The following is a 17,086-nucleotide window of genomic DNA, read 5'->3' on the forward strand; positions in this document are numbered from 1 at the left end:
CTCTGGCAAAGCAAACTGTAGCTCCTTTACAACCCCACAGAACCACCCAAAATCTCACTGCAAGCTCACCTGTTGACCAGGAGTTTATGGTTTTTTGGATATTTTTTAAAAGGGGTCTATTGATCTCTGAGGTAGAAGCTTAGAGCTGTCATTTCAAAGGCGAAGGCAATTATGGGATAAAACACTCTGACATGAGTCAAGCAATACTGTTAATATTACACAACTGCTATAAGACAGAGACCACTGATGCTAATATTTAATGATTTGGCCTTAAATGATGATAAAAGAGATATTTTCTTTTTGGAATTTTGACACAGCAGACGTATTCTTTATTACATCATGCTTAGGGTTTGAAGCTAAAATACTTTTATTAAAAGGAAATGTTGTACTGCTCAATTCCAGATTTGTAAGATGTATGAACAAATGTATTCAGACAATCATTATCATTTCACAGATTTGACAATGTAGGAGCTGTCAACCCTGAAAACGGGATTTACATTCCTTCATATTTCAAGGTAAAACATCATATTTCATGACCCATTAGTCTTCTATAAAACTTACTAACACAGGCTTTCAACTAGATTCCCAAAGTGGAGCCCGAGTAATGACGGGGGGGTCGGCAAGGCTCAACAAAACACAATGGCAGTCATTTTCACTGTTAGCAAATCATGGCAAATTTTGTGAGAGGACTTCGAGGTAAATGTAAGGCTGACAATGAATCCACACCAGACGTCACAAATGTGGAAGTTTCTTGTTACAGTGTCACCTTTAATTGCTCCCTCTTGAAAAGCGGCTCATTATTTTTTCAGCTTGTTGTCACACACTGAACTGCTATCATGTCATTTACCATTTGAAGCCAATGTTTGAGATAAATTCTAAAAATACAGAAATTTGTTCACAAAGAGTATGTATGTTGATATATGTTAATGTGTACTGTCAAGGGGGGGGGGATCTGGCAAATCATAGGATCATAGTTGTATCATAGGACAGTTTGGGAATCACTGCATTACTGCATGATGGTGCTACACTATACAATATAGGGAAGGTGTACAGCTCATGGTAATTTCAGCAAAGAATTGGTTAAATGTTATCAGTAGCTGTTGTGAATGAACTGGAATCTTATCAGCTAACCTCTACAGATTCTGACAGGTCTCTATCTACAGATTCTGAAGTTTTATGCACAAAATGCACGCATGTGTTCTGGTTTTCATTAGTGGTATAATTAGTTTCACCCACTACCGTAGCGTATGGCTATACATAGGAAAAGATTCTGTGTGCAGAGTGAAAGGAGCAGGTAGCAATCGGCCGTAATGGAACCTAACAATGATTTAGTTTTAATTAAAGTCGTTACACAGACACATGCATGATGGTGCATGCCCACAGTCTCAAAACCAACTCCATTCTCGCTCCTCAAGTTGCTATAGTTAGACAGTAAATAAAGAAATACACGGAGAAATAAGTCCTTCATCACTATCACCAGTGGCAACACCCTACACCAAAAATCACTAATGGTTCCAAGATTGTTTCTGTAGATTTGTTATTTTAACCTAATTAATGACCTTAAGTCCCTCCTGTTGTTCCATCTCTGCTGTCTTATTAGCAGCTAAATAATTAAGAGGCTGTACAATACACTACAAAGAAGCTGGAACACAGCAGTGTGACATTGCAACAGCATTTGAGCTACTTATCCAGAGAGTTGCGTCGAAGGAAAACGGCAGCAGATGATTATGGAAAACAACAATTTCACATTGTAAATATGATATGTTGATTTATGTCAGTGGAGATAAATCACGCTGCTCTAATTGCTGAACCTGATAGGACATTTGAGGCAAGTATCGTATTCCATTGATCATGGATGAATGGTTTACTGTACGTAACAGAGAGAGGTTAGCGACTGAAAAGGGCTGTGTGTATTTACAAAAACCCAGGGTTAAGCCTTTAAACAATTATTGCAAAATCTAGCAAAACACTGGCATTGGTAACACTGGGCCTGAGATAAATGTGTACTACTGCTGCTGCAAGAGGAAGGTGGGTTTTAAAAACAGAAACTGCAATAATCTCGTATAAATATTGACTCGATGGCTATCAGAGGTTTTATGACGCACACCAAAAAGGCTCTTTAACCGTAATGTGTAAAGAGTACATCACAGATGTGCCAGGAGCGACATGAAAACAGATAAGGTGTTTGTGTGTTATGAAGAGAGAAAAAATCACGTGACACTTTTGAAAAACAACACATTCCAATCACATTCTGATATGTTTAGTTGTTTAGTGTTTTGACTAATGAGAGAGCACTTCATGTTCTTCACACTTCTACAGCCATCAGATTTGTGCTGTACATAGAAATTGGTTGAAAAGCACTGAGGACGATGTTACACAATATTAGGCAACCTGCTGCATGTAGTTACACTTGAGTAACATACAGCTTGCCTGTGTTACTGTGGGATCAGGGGGCCGGGAGAGTGAGGAATGTTTGTTTTGGTTTGGAGAGGGCTCAGGCAGGGGGCCCCAGGACACTGCAGTGTGTGTGTATGTGCATGGGGGTTCCTGTATGTGTGTGTGTGTGTGTGTGTGTGTGTGTGTGTGTGTGTGTGTGTGTGTGTGTGTGTGTGTGTGTGTGTGTGTGTGTGTGTGTGTGTCTTTGCGAGAAGGGCGGGTTAACTCACGGCAAATTACCCTCACTTGCCTTCCCTCTGTTTTTGTTTTCAATTCCACATCCATGGCAAAAATTAGGTCAGCAGTCACATGTGATGTGTTTCAGCCAGAGCAGCGGTGGAAGGTGGAAAAAAAAAGAAAACACGAGACTTTCTGAACCTTTTTAACAGACTTCAATGACAGTCCACCCTTAACTTTACAATCAAAAGCTTCATCAGCTCTCAGTAGACTTATTTAAGGGATTTTTTCATCACCCTGACACATATATTGCCTTTGTGTGTGTTTTTTTTTTTTTACTGAGGCCAGATGGAAACAGCAGTTGGCTGTGTTATTTGCTTATTGTTGACTTTGGAAAGGCTCCAGCCTCAGTGACCTTGTGCAAAGTCACAATCACAGGTGTTATTGGTGTGGGATATGGATATGGAGTGTTTGCAGGCATAAATGAGGAAACAAAGAGCAAAAGATTAAGTGTCACAATGAAATACTTGTCAGAGTGTTGTCTTGACATCCTTTAATGATACAGTAAGTGCAAACAGACATGTTCTTCCTGAAAGGAACTAGATGAACAAAAGAATAAAAAAAACACGCCTTATGCATTGCTCATAACTATTTACTAACAATAACAGAGTCTGTTTAACTTGTTTTTCTGTCTGTCTGGCTTGGGGACGTGGACAAGACAAAAAGGGGAAAAAAGGAACAAGTGATAAAAGTGGTGACCCCAATGAAACAATTATCAAGCCTGCAGTCGTGTTCTGACTTAAAACGAAGACACAATAAAGAATTCATTATTTTACTTCATTTACACTTATTTATAACAGGTATTATGTAAAGTATTAAAAGGTAGTATCTGGACTCTGATCTTGTCACCCAATATGAAGATTAAAAACAAGCCCTGCAGCACATGGGAAGTAACAATATATCTAGTCGCACTTATCAATACCAGTAATATTCTGAAGTAAGTTTTAGTTAAAGTGATTAATCTCAGATATCTGCTTGTGAATAAACATTCTGTTTTCATGAGACTGGATTTATTTGGGTGACAGAGCTCTAGTTTGTGTTTGTGGTTTGAGCAGTTTGACAGACATTTACATATAAGTACAGACAGACATCTAGTCTGATGTCATCATAAAGTGTTGGTGGAATTTCCAGGATTACTTATCAAAAACATCAATGTCTACAGCAGCAGATGATAACCCAAATGTTCTGAGACGGATGATGATGTAATGCATGAATAAATGCAGGATGTATCAGGAGTTCATGTTGCTCTTCGATCTTTTTAGTGTGATACACACTTAAAAGTTAGAAAGTTTAAATTTGCAGTCATTTCTCACATATTATGTTACCTGCGTGTCAGTGACATAAAAAGTTATACACATAACTCTAGATTTGTTTATTCATGTTTATTTTTTGCACTAATAAACAGCTGTTCCAATGCACATACCAATTTCAGAAAGCCTCCAAGTCTGCCTAAAGTAGATTCAAGTATTACCTTCCTGACTGCTGAGAGCAACTGTTCTGAAGCAGCAAATAAGAGGCTGAAGGCTGTCTTTGTTGCCCAGGCTTTTTGTCATAAACTAAATTAACTTTTTTAACTTCTTTAACTTTTTCTGTAATTTTCAAAACTAAAACAATTGTGACTTTTTTTCTAGGTCACGTCTGTTGTTTTTTTTTAGAATCTATTGACAATTTTATGAAACAACAAAATCTTTCATCTTTACTTTTATGATATCTCGAGTTAATTTCTGCTGTAACCTCACATCTTATGATGCACGACAGTCATAGTTTGAACCATAAATAGGTATTAGTCAATCACACTGTGGTAGGAAACCACACATTGAAGAAGCATGCATGTTGCAAGCAGCTGGCAAAATGTAGGTCAGCTCCTCCTTCTTTCTTCACTGGGTCCCGTCGTGTTCTTCGCTTCCGCCCAATAAGTTGTGCGGCGAAACCTCAAATGAACCCGAGCTCCATGGCGAAGTAACGGAGGCCTGTCAGGCTGTGATATAATAGAGGGGTAAAGGGTTTGAGAGCAGGTGGCCAGAGCAAACAGAAGCTCCAGGAAAGTGGGACATACATGACATTCAGATTTTGCCCTCCTAACATGGCTGTGTCTTTGCGAACCCCCTCCTCCCTTTTTTCCTCCCCTGGCTTCAGAGGAAATCTCCCCTCTGCTCCTGGAATCATGACCATATACAGCAGCCAGTAGGATCACAAACTAGCAGACTAAACTATACTCACGTGTCTCAGCTGGCTATGATTTGGCCTCAACCGCTGACTGCAGGAATGTCGTGTTTCTGCTGCAACCCCTCTTAGGAGTGGCCGTTATTTATCAGCAAGTCCAGAAATCCAGTAATTCCCCGCAGTTTGAATGTCATGCTGCTTTTGGCTTCGGAGCAGAACCTAGGTTTCCATTTAAGGAGACATCAACAAAGATGGTATTTCATGTCCTGTACAGAGATTGAAGGAGAGAATGATGGGGGGGATTTTTTTCATCTCCTCAAACTGGAATGTGAGCACAGACGGTGCTTTCTGGGGCCCCCCCCCGACAGCAGCTGACTGTGCCAGAGCTCTGAGTCTGTTGCTCAGGGCGGTGTGTCACAGAACACATTCTCTCGATCACACCACTAAAGCAGACTGTGCCATAGCAGCCCAGATGCAAACCACAGGAAGTTATATCATAGGACAGACATCAACAATAGCAGAATGGAAATATTAAGGTGGAGGAAAAAGTTTGCTGAGTTCACCAAGATAAGTAATTGCCTATTGGACGAATACTTTAAAGCCAATGTGAGTTTAAAGAGAATGAAAGTGTACCTAAATCTAGTTCCCAATCCAAATCATTTTGATCCCTTGATCATTGAGAAGAGGACTATTCCACTTCAGTGTTTCCTAAAGTGTATGAAAATGTTTTGAAAGTAAATCCAAATCCAAGAGAACCCTTTAGTTTAATCAAAATGTCAACATTCGGTCATATGCAAAGGCTAATAGAAGTAACGTGTTATTTCCCAATGAATGCTTCTCAAACCAATGTTTGCTGTAGATATTTTTTTCAAATTTTGTGTCAACCAAAGCCAGGGCCGCAGTAATAACACCTGCTAAAAAGCAGCTAACTTTAGCTACGTACAATCAATAAAACATATAAATCAGATGTGTTGTTACAGTATTTAGATTTGCTTGTTAATTACATTAAATTACATTAAAGCAGGACATTACTGTTATAGTGGAAGCAGAGAGATAATACATCTCCAAGAAGGGTGTCCCAGTAAAATAATCACAGTATGATCTGAAAGCAGAGAAGTTTAACATGCATGTTACACAACTTGGCACAAAAAGAACCCTTTGTATTGGACTGACAGATAAGAACAGGGCTGTACGATCCAGGCTGGCCTTTGAAACAGAGAAGCTTCAAACAATGTTGTTTACCACTGATTGTACAGCGTATATAGTTATAAACTGCTGGAGGGCTTCATGTTGTGTGAGGCGTCTTATTTAATTCCCATGAATGTAAAAACCCTGTGACCTCCATCCTCTGCGATGCACATACATGTTTTGCTCACGTGGTCTGTAGCCTTCTCTCACATTGTACTTAATCACACGCATACATGCTTACAGCTCCAAAGTGTGTCACAGTGTAACTGATGCCTCTTCCCACGCACAAAGCCACTGAACCTATAGGTTCTCATCCAGTTCCATCCAGTTTGTCACAAAACAGCGAACAGCAGCCCTCAGGTGAGTGCGACTTCAGAGGATCGTGAGCGGACATACCAGAGAGCCTTGTGTAGGATTATTTTTGGGATCAGGTAACAGTGGGAAAAAAAGACCATTTCCTAACAGGGTTAGAGGTCAAAGCCACACTACACAAACATCATTTGAGCCGCACTTGTGAGACACGCTTGACAAATTGTTGCCCAAAAGAACAGACACTTACAGAACTGTATAACAAGACGATTACACATAAAAACAACAAGTGAAATGTTAGAAATCAGGAGGAATGTGTTATTATGATCATACAGGTCAGATACTATGTTCTTGTTGTTTCAGAGGCAAAGCAGTAGATTCTTTCTGAAGGTCATTGTCTTCCTGACCTTCACTCTCAAGTTCATAATCCACCTAAAAGCAAATCTAAAACTATTCCTTCAATGCTTAATCTTATTTCTTAAGCTATCTCACATGTGTGCCCAAGCTTCTCAACCTTGTTGCCGTAAATAGTTAAACATCCTATCATTGTGTCACAAGTGGATAAAATCCTTCAAAAATACATTATTAGGGACCCTCTGAAACCCCTCAAGGTCCTCACTTTAAGAAACACTGGCTGTACAGAGGCCGCATAACAGCTTTTCACCTGTTTCAGTCACATGCAACTAGAAGTCATTATATTGTCAAACATAACCAGTTAGACAATGATACAATTATCAATAAGTCGAGTTTATTTAATAAAATACATTCCAGTATTTTTACACATTCAGTAGAGAATATAACCACATGGGCAGAAATAAGTACATCGATTTTTTAAAAATCTGTTAAACACCTTCATATCCTGATGAGTCAAATGCTAATATGTCAAATGTTGTCATGCTCACATTAAAATTGGTTCTAACTGAAAAAGTTAAAGGATGACCGAAATGAATTAGGCACATCTTCGAGGCACCAGGGCTACTTGTACAACATTGTATTACCAAACCACCCAATATTTGATTAGGTGTTTCAGCTGCATGGGAGCAAAGTACAGATCCAACTGCCAACAGGTCTACTGTCATCATAGAGCCATGCTGCTGCCATTGCCTCATAGTTTGTAAAGATTTCATTAAAAGTTAAAGCAAACTCACACAAATTATTCTCACAATCTATTTATCTTTATATGAAAAGATGAACATGATAAAGATTCACTAATACAAGTCTGTTTTGTGATTATGTAACCCCCCCCCCCCCCCCCCTACACACACAACACACACACAGTATCATTGGCTTCAGACAAAGACCTGGCCATGAGCCTGGATTCCTCATAGACCTCCATGCGGATCAGGATTATTGTGCCAGCAAGGCACTTGCTATCAGACAATGCTGGCCTTGTATCTTAGTCTATATGTCTCTGAAGCTTACCATCACTCTCTATCTTGTGTCTTCTTTTTCTACCCGTCCCTCTCAACCCCTTAGGCCCTATATAAGTCCATGTCAGTAGACAAGGTCCAAAAAGAAACATGCTGTAATAACTGATTACTGTTCACATACACATGCACCTTGGGGCAGAGACATGAGTCACAGTTTTGAAGACACTTCAACATATAAATGATAATGAGAGGATGAATATTTTTTCATTTAAATTAACAAAATATCTGTTCCATTGTTTATTCTTTGTGTCTGTGATACATGTCCTATACAGCTGATGTCCTCATTTGAGGATACATAATTAACCATAGCTTTTGTTGTTTGACTAATACCTTGAACATTTCAAATTCAAAGATACTACAAAGGAGTATTAGAGCCACACGAAGGGGGAAAAAATCAGAGATTTACGAGAATTAAGTTGTTATTTTAGTCTTATATCAGAAGAGCAGCAGCCACCTGTATGGAAATGAGGAAGGTGGAGCATCTTGTGAAGCTATACTTTAGAATAGGTTTTCACAAATACGGAAATACGTAACACAGATTGACTGAGTGTCAACTCTCTGTGGAATGATCTGCTTCAAACAACAGTTTGACAAGGTCTCAAAATATCCCATTAGGTGTGTTGGGGCTTTACTTCTGCAGATATGAAACTACACACTCTTCTGGCACATCAGCACCACATTGTCACAAGTATCAGGACCCTAAAAAAGATACTGCAAGAAACTGGGGCTTTTCCGAAGAAAGAATCACATTTACGTCAACTTAAATTTACTGCTCTATTCTTGTAAATTTACGACTTTAATCTCGTAAATGTACGACTTCAATTTAGAAATTTTAGAATGTATTTTTCTTCAACGTTGCCTTTATACGCCGTCGTACATTAGAAATATTGTTTTATTACCTTACTTGATTCAAATGTAATGACTCAAACATATTTTGAACTATAGCTAACTATATCAGATGATATACGTTGGGCACAAATAGGGTCTTTTAAATGAACGTAAAGCAGTAATCCATTGCGCAAGACCTGTTAAACATGAAACACCTGCTTTTTAAAAATGACATTTTAAGGTCATTAGTTAGTCCACTCAAATTCATATTTAATGTCCATTCAGCCTGTCATCTGTTGAACAATGCACACATTTACTTTTACTGCCATAAAAAAATTGGCTAGAAGTCATCAGCAGTATGCGTTGGGGGGAATAATTATTATTTTTTCAAGAAAGAAGTCTTCAACATGAACCTGTCCAATTCTTGGTTAATGTCCATTTTTTGCAGAATTAACTAGTGAACATGTAAGCATGTTCACTAATTAATTCATCCCCCTCTGTGAATAGGTAAGCAACCAATGTAAGCAATGAACTGTAAGGGTTGGACTCAATGCCAGACTGCACTTATTTATTTCATTTATTGATGGTTTATAGGGACAGATACAATTTACATAGACAAACTGAAAACAGACATCCAATGCAAGTCACATAGTGTTAACAGCGGATGTTAATTATGTTGCCCCTTTACTTATATTTTTGGAATGATTCATCTGCTCCACTTCTCATTTTGTCAGAGGATTGTTGAGGGCCCAAGAGAGTGCAGTGTTTCATTTGGTGCAAAGGGGGACTCTGCACCATATACGACTTTTTATTGGGTTCAGGTTCTTATCTTCATACTGAAAGCAGAAGTAGCAGTGTGAGTGTCTTACATATCTGCCCACAAACACGATTGTATGCTTCCCTAATCTTCTGAAAAGGAAACACCAAATATGTGTGAGCTTGCTTTAACGCCACGTGAACTGTTGGTTAAGTAGGTCAGTCACTAAGTCAGGAGTGGCAGGGAAGGAGTGCACAAACACAGGCTAACTCCATTACCTCACACGGTCGATTAGTGTCAACAGGCCCATCCATCTGTCTAAAGCCGTCCTGGTTCAAGTGACTGTAAGAAGAGCAGCAGGTACTCATGTCCCTCCTGCTCGCACCCCCCCCCCCCCCTCCCCCCCACCAACAAAACCACAAACATATGTGCAAGCAATGTACACCAACCTCCCAATGTGTACCAACATGTACATGACTGCATGCATAGACACACACACACACACACACACACACACACACACACACTACAGCACACAATGTCAGGCCTGTAAGGTTACACCTGTAGCCCTCATTGCTGAAGTAGCAGGCAGACAAAAGGATTACTTCCTGTTTCTTGTTCAGAGTGTCAGAAGACGAACTGAACTAAGACACAACAACAAAAGAGAAGGAGGGGCCTTCCTGTGCCTCCTATAGTAATAACCTCATAAACAACCCTTCAAGAGTGTGCTGATTTATGACAAAACACATATACAGAAATTGTTTACATGCCAAATCTCTGATAAAACTAGTGCAATGAAAAGATTCGAAGTGAGGAATGTGTTTGCTTTAACAGAGTATTTATTGTTATTGTAATAATTAACAAACTGGAAAGGCTTAAATAAGATGCGCAGCAAATTAAAAATGTACTGCCTGACATGTTATTGCATGACATTTAACCTGAAATGCAGGATTTATATACCACTTGTTAGAAGCAGAACAAAAAAAATTGTGTTCCATAACCAAGTTCAGAGCAATATCAGGTTTCATTTGGGGTCACGGTTCTGAGAATCTGAAAACTGTCAGTGCAAAATTCATTTTAAATAAACATGTTTACTCTGTTTAGGGCTATAGGAAAATACATGAGAACTTATCAAGTGGTAGAAGAGTTGCAAAGTAAACAACACAGTAAGGGTCATAGTGGTTAAAAATCCACAATAAACTAATTGCAAAAGACAGCCTAAAACACAATCCAAATAAAAAACATTATGTATGCAGTGCTTTCACTGAAAGCAAATGTCTAACCTGGGTAAAAGTGTAATTATACCCATATGCAGACTTAAAATGCATGATTGTAACACTTCAGTTATAACACTACATGCTTGAGAGCAACAAAATAAATTGTATTTTTTGTTTGGCTTTAGAGTTCTAAAGTCTAAGTCTCTGTCAAGACCCCTTTAGTGTTAAAGTATACTAACCGTTAAGGTAATAACATGTCCTAATAGTGATGGGCAATCAAAATCATGAAAAGATCATCGAGATGAAACGATTAAAGTGCTGCATACCGAGATGCGCTCATTTTGTCATGTGTGGGGTTTGTTGTTATATTCTGGCCTGAAGAGTTCACCACTAATTAAAAAAAAAAAACAGTTCAATTATTTGATGTTGTCATTTTTTTTATATAGCTAATATTATTTTTAGATATCTACATATCTATATGTTTAAGTTGGATAAATGTATGTGATGCGGATGTAAAATCAATGAGTACATGTTGAATAATCCTGATCTCATTATCAGTCAAAATAACCTTGATTATGATTGATGCCATAATCCAGCAGCCCTATGTCCTAATTCATAATCGTTTGTCTATTGAAGCTTTGAGCCAATACCATCAAATGAATCACTGAGCCTTGAGCCTCTTTGTAGAAGCTGTTAGGGGGTTATCACTGTTTATAGATCATTAACTCCATTAACTCTTTATCAGTTATACACCTAACAGGGAAAATGTATGTCACCTGCTTCTGACCAAAGTCCATTTATTACTACCTTACAACTTATAAAGAATGTATTCAGCGATGAATCGACTGGCCGATAAGTTAATAAGTCATAAAACAAAAAAATAATTTCAAACAATCTGAATTATTTATTATATGTTCAGGTGAAAGTAGGTCATTTCTAGATTCAGTTGACATCTGTTGAATTGACTCTCATCTCTGGCTTTAAAAATGAAAGATGGTGAGAAAGAACATTACATTAAACTGTCAACCAGGAGTAATCATTCAAATCAATTGTAAAATAAATTGCAGCCCTGTTTGTAAATGTACTATGAATAATTATACCTGAATTATGATTTATTATTTAAAGAATGAAGGTTTTTTTTTTAACACACTTTGTTCTAAATGATTTCTTATAACTGATCTGAAAGGTTTAACTAAGCTATCGTTATCTTTTAACCAACAGTGAAGCCATTAAATTGTCATATTTGAATAAACATTTAAAATAATTGATGTCTTTGTCTCTGATACAATGCTTAACTCTATAATGTTCTCCTACAGTCACCTGGTTCATGTATTCAACATCCTTAATACACAGTATTAGCTATTAGATGATAGACACACATCCCATCCATTACATAACTTGATCGAAGATTAAAAAAAAAAAAGCAGTGTCTTGGTTTGAAATAAGCAAATGTTACTCCATCATTTAAATTAAATGCTGCTAGTTGCCATGTACCAGAACTTCGTTTCAAAGGTTTTCAGGAAAAGTTACAGCACAGAAAAGTAGGGTAAAAAAAAAAATCAAAACAGAAAAAAAGTCAGAGCAGTAAAGCAATAACTGCACATAAAAGTCAGAAAGCCTTTAGCCAAACGGAAAAAGAGAGGTAAGTTAGGAGGCAGAAGTGGGCTGTGAGTTTACATTATGGGCCTCCCTGCTCCTCCCCTCTCAATCCGTCCTCCACTAATCCAAACACCTGGAGGGGGAGGAAGGCGGGTGAACGGCAGGCCCCATGTGAGTGGTTGCTCACATGCAGTGAGCGCGCAACGTGTTACTGTAACACCTTTACTGGGTCCAAGGCAAGCGGTTACGTAAAGCGAAGACACACAAAAGCTGGCTGGGCCAAGGGCATGGGGTTTGGGGCTGTCGGGTTCACAGGTGGGTATTTCAGCAAATGGGAACGGCAAGGATTTATAGTATCAGCTGTTGTTTGTATTTTCGGTTTCATCACTTGCATGCTGCGTTTAAAGCGTGCCACCATAATCTCCACCATTATTAACACACCAAATCAGACGCCAGAGCTTATAATGTGGGAGTGTTTACATTTAACAGGTTTACAGGGAGAGAGATGGCTGCGGAGGATGTGACAAATCCCAAATTGGTATAAGAATTCAACACAATAGAACATGGACGTAAGGGCCCTTCGAGTTAAGACTCTTTTTTCGACCTACTTTTTTCTTTTTTTTTGCAGGGTTTCAGGTTCAAGTTCAAGTGTGTTAGCATTGACATAACAGAGTAACAGAGGAGACACTATGGCTGCATTTCCAGGAGGTTGAGCGGAGATTTTAACCACAGTATGTGGGTCACTGTTCCTGTAACTCAGGTTTACAGACCCTGTCATGATGCTGCTGATGACAGATAACAGTCCAGGCATGTTCATACATTTCACTGCTGAGTGACCTGAAGCATTAGCCATGAGCAAATAAAAGTTATGATCCCTGTCTTTGTAACAGCTAAGTTCCTCCGGCTGTTGTATATTAATGAAGAACATGATATTCATTCAACTGAGAAAGTCGTGACTAATGTCATGTACGTGAGCAGGGTGAAGCGCTTCCTAGACTTGATTTGACGTTAAACTCTGTCCTCATTTTACCCAGTTTTCTAAGCAGCCCTCCCCTCCTTCTGTCAACCCCCACTGGAACTCGTGGCAAATGTTTTTCCAGCTCTTAAGCAACTCCTTCACCGGCCGCTCCTTATTAATAGCAGCTACAGCCGGAGCAGTTGGGACATGTTTAAATTTAGCTTGAGCAAACGAGATACAGACATGAGCTCCAGCAAAGGCCATGAAAACTCTTCAACAGCAGGACGACTATCATACGGATAAAAAGCAGTTCAATATATAGCCTGCATTAAAAATGTGTTTGAAAGCAGATTTTTGAGAAATGTGAAATGAAAAAAACTCTTTCACAGTTCGTTGTTTTGAAGAAAAACTGGGCTATCAACTGGTGCTTGAATGAGATAATAATAATGGTCTCCATTGTCTTTGAAGCAACAGGCAGAGTAAGTGAAAAAGGGTGGGTTCTTGGAAAAGAAAAAGGGGGAAAAAATCCAGGCGGAAAAGCAAGAGAGGGAGAGAGGGAGAGAAAGGCTGAAGGACAGGACGTGATGGCAGGGAGTGTGTTGTCTGAGAGCCATGTGCAGGGGCCAGGCGTGTGACTGACTGAAGCAGTTTTACGTCACTGGATGACTCACTCTAGAGGAGGCAGGGGCACCACACATCTTCATTCACATCCACACGCATGAATCCTTCCATAAATACGTTATTTGCTCGATGAGAGAACTGTCTAAAAATAGACACACAGGCATGCACAGTTAGGTTGGCAAAAACACTCAACGTAACCAAACATGCACACTGACGAGAAAAGCGGGGAAAGTAAGGGTAAAACATCGAGCCTTCTGCGTTGAGTCTTCAACACGTCTCTTCTGATGTGGAAAATCATGGAAGACGCACCTCTTCTTCTCTTCTTTACAATATAAAAAGTGTTATACAAATAAAGTGTCAAACACCCGACACATTTCATGTTCAAATAATTATTAGTTATTTTACATTACATTCAGTAAGTGATATATCTTAACATTATGTAATGTCAATCAAAATACAGTATTTTACTGTAAAATAACCTGGTGTCACTATAATTTGAGTCTGCAGTTTTTACAATAATGTAGTATATAAGTAACTAGTAGCTCAGAGCACACCGAGCAACCAAACGGTGTTGGAAACAACCTGAACCTGCTATATTCATATTTAAATACAAAGAATACAGCCTTTAAAAATCAACGGCACACACTGGTAAACAACGTAGTGACAAATGTAACTTGTGATTCATCTGGTTTCTTCAGCCTTCCATTATTATAAGGCTGCTCCTTGAGCGGCAACCATTCTGTGATCACAATGCATATTGATGTTTTAAAATAGCTCATGTTCATATTTGAGCCCAGGGTCTGAAATTCACTTTTTGAAAAATCTTGTTTGGGAACATGGGTCTTTAATATTAAACAAATGGGTGTCAGTCAAGCACCAAAAGGCATCTTATTTCTCAATATCTACTCGAAAAAACCAAATTGATGAATTCAATTATCTGCGTTAAGAAAGCTGTAACAGTCTGAAAGTCGAAACATGGAGTCTATTGAGGAAACGACATAGCAAACACACCGTGAAAGCAATTCCCCTTGTTTCATACCACATAGAGTTTGAAAACACCCTGGTGTATAGTTACATATAGTACATGCAGCTTTGGCTTGACATGATCGTTAAGCAGTCAAACATGATACATTCCTACAGAGAGAATCAAAAGAACTTCAACCTCGTTGTAGTGATAAATATAAAGCTCGATTAGAATGTTCTCAAAATGAAGCTGATGCCAGCTCTGTGTTTAAGCTTCCGGTATGAGACAAGACTAGTCAGGGCAAGGGAAAGGTTAACAATCCTGATCAACATATCCATTTGAAGGTGATGGATCTGAAGGTATAACGCACATCGGCGGCAAAACATCTGTGAATGAGTTTAAATCTGCACGCAAACGCACCGAAGTCTGCATTTGTATGAGTTCTCGTTTTATCTCTTGATTATTCTGTATGTGTGAGCATGTGCGCATATATGGCACGACCAATCTGCACCCTGCCAAGAATATCTGGGGGTGCATGAGCGCAAACAGGCACGGCTGTCACTCATGGTGATTCAATGTTTGTGTATATGGTGTGAGTTCTCTTCTGTGTATGTGTATGGGGGTCAGTATGTGAGTTATTTTCAACACCCTCCACCCCCCCCCCCCCCCCCCCCCGCTTCCTCTTCTTAGAATGAGGAACAAAGTTTATCATCAGTATGCACAGCCGCAAATGTGTTACATCTATGTTGAAAAGACAACAGTAACTCTCTCTCTTTCTCTTTCTCTCTCTCAAACACACACACACACACACACACACACACACACACGCATCGCCATCACATGCCTCCTCTCCTCTGGCTCCGAGCTGTAAACACAGCTCAATGCATTTCTCTTCGGCAGGGGGGGGAGAGCCACCCAGGTGAAACAAGGTTAGCAGCTGTCTGTCATCAGCTTTACAAGCTCAGCCCGAGCGCAGATCAGAGGAAACGGTTGCCTAACATTTTCATACCTTACACACCCTCGCATGAGCCTACAATTGCTATGGTTATGAAACAGATCAAACAAAAACAAGCGCGCTTGTTTTGTTGTCACATGCTTAACTTGATCCTGAGTTTAAAAAAAATTAAGCTAATACGCCCTAAGATTAAAGCACCATTGCATGATCTGGTGTAAGCATTATGCAAATAATGCAGAAGCTTTGGATGAGAACTTTATATGTAGATAGGCCGATGCACGATGCATTTCATGACCATATATTGAAACTACATTTGTGAGGGGAAAATGTATCAATACACAAGTGTGCAAATTGCTCCTTAGTCTGTGACATGCTACACTCCAAGAATGCAAGCAGCCTCAGACGGAAACATCTCTGACTTCCTCAAACACTCTTGGGTCAACCGAGGTGAAGCTCATCGCTTTTGTTGACAACTAAACCCCATGTCTCATCAATCCCCATCAGAGACTTGCTATGCAGATTTCCTGGACAAATCCAGATAAGACCTTGAAATCCTCATCTGGCCTGCTGTTCAAGGATCTGTCAGGGGCTAAGAGGTAAGTATTGATACATGGTGTGCCTCCGTGAAGACACGCAACACACACAAACACAAACTAAGCCACGCTCACGGCTGGACATCATCACCGGCATGCATAATACATGAGAAAGTGAGGGGCAGTGTCCGCTTTCTCCTACAGAACTGCTGACTGGTACATCCCCTCCCTCATACACATTCCCCATGTGTGAGAGAAATCATCTAATGAATGCAAAACGAGTGCGTTTCCGCTGAGTGTGCGTCTTCTGCAGCCAAATGCACTGAGTGTGTCTGGCCTGATAGAAAACCCTGCGCTGTAGCAGATGATTCAACTGCATTCAGAGCAGACTTCACATTCAGGTCTGGTGGACAAAAAGACAGCGTGTCCCAGGGATTTCAAGTTTTTGCACTTTCAAAAAAAACTCTACCCACAAAACAGCCTGTGTTTCCAGTCACATTTAACTACATAAGATGCTACTGCCTCCTAGTGGCGTCTCGATGCCAATACAGTTGTAGGCATATAGTGTTCACCAGAGCGTGTCATTTCAGCTCTATTGCGCCATCTTGAGGCGGTGTTTCGTCTGCTTTCAGGCACGCAAACTTGAGGTGAACCGTTTCATGGCACTTCTTTTAACTTTACCAGTCAGCAAGGTGGCGTAGCTCTGCCAGCGTTGTCTTACCTTTGGCAGGCGGCCGGAACTTTGTCTACCTCGAGGATATTAGAAAGTCTTGACTCGTCGTAGGTAGGCTTATAGCGAGTTCTTTAATGTTTGAAACCTTTCCAGAAAACGCTGAGTTCGTGAGGTAGGTAGGTATCATTTGGGAGGCAACTGCGCGAGACGAACTGTAG

At 39.6% G+C, this 17,086-nt stretch overlaps 2 long non-coding RNA genes across 2 annotated transcripts in view; both read right to left on the reverse strand.

Annotated features, from left to right (window-relative positions):
* The window catches only part of LOC132953982 (uncharacterized), a 111,431-nt gene that overhangs the window by 38,969 nt on the left and 55,376 nt on the right, over positions 1 to 17,086 (reverse strand). The window lies entirely within an intron of this gene.
* LOC132954686 (uncharacterized) lies at positions 3,152 to 5,787 on the reverse strand. The gene is made up of 2 exons (XR_009665834.1): positions 4,894 to 5,787; positions 3,152 to 4,651 (listed from the first exon to the last, which is right to left on the reverse strand). It is a non-coding gene; the product is annotated as an uncharacterized LOC132954686 (long non-coding RNA).

This window comes from Labrus mixtus, chromosome 20, assembly GCF_963584025.1.
Source record: "Labrus mixtus chromosome 20, fLabMix1.1, whole genome shotgun sequence".
NCBI lineage: Eukaryota > Metazoa > Chordata > Actinopteri > Labriformes > Labridae > Labrus > Labrus mixtus.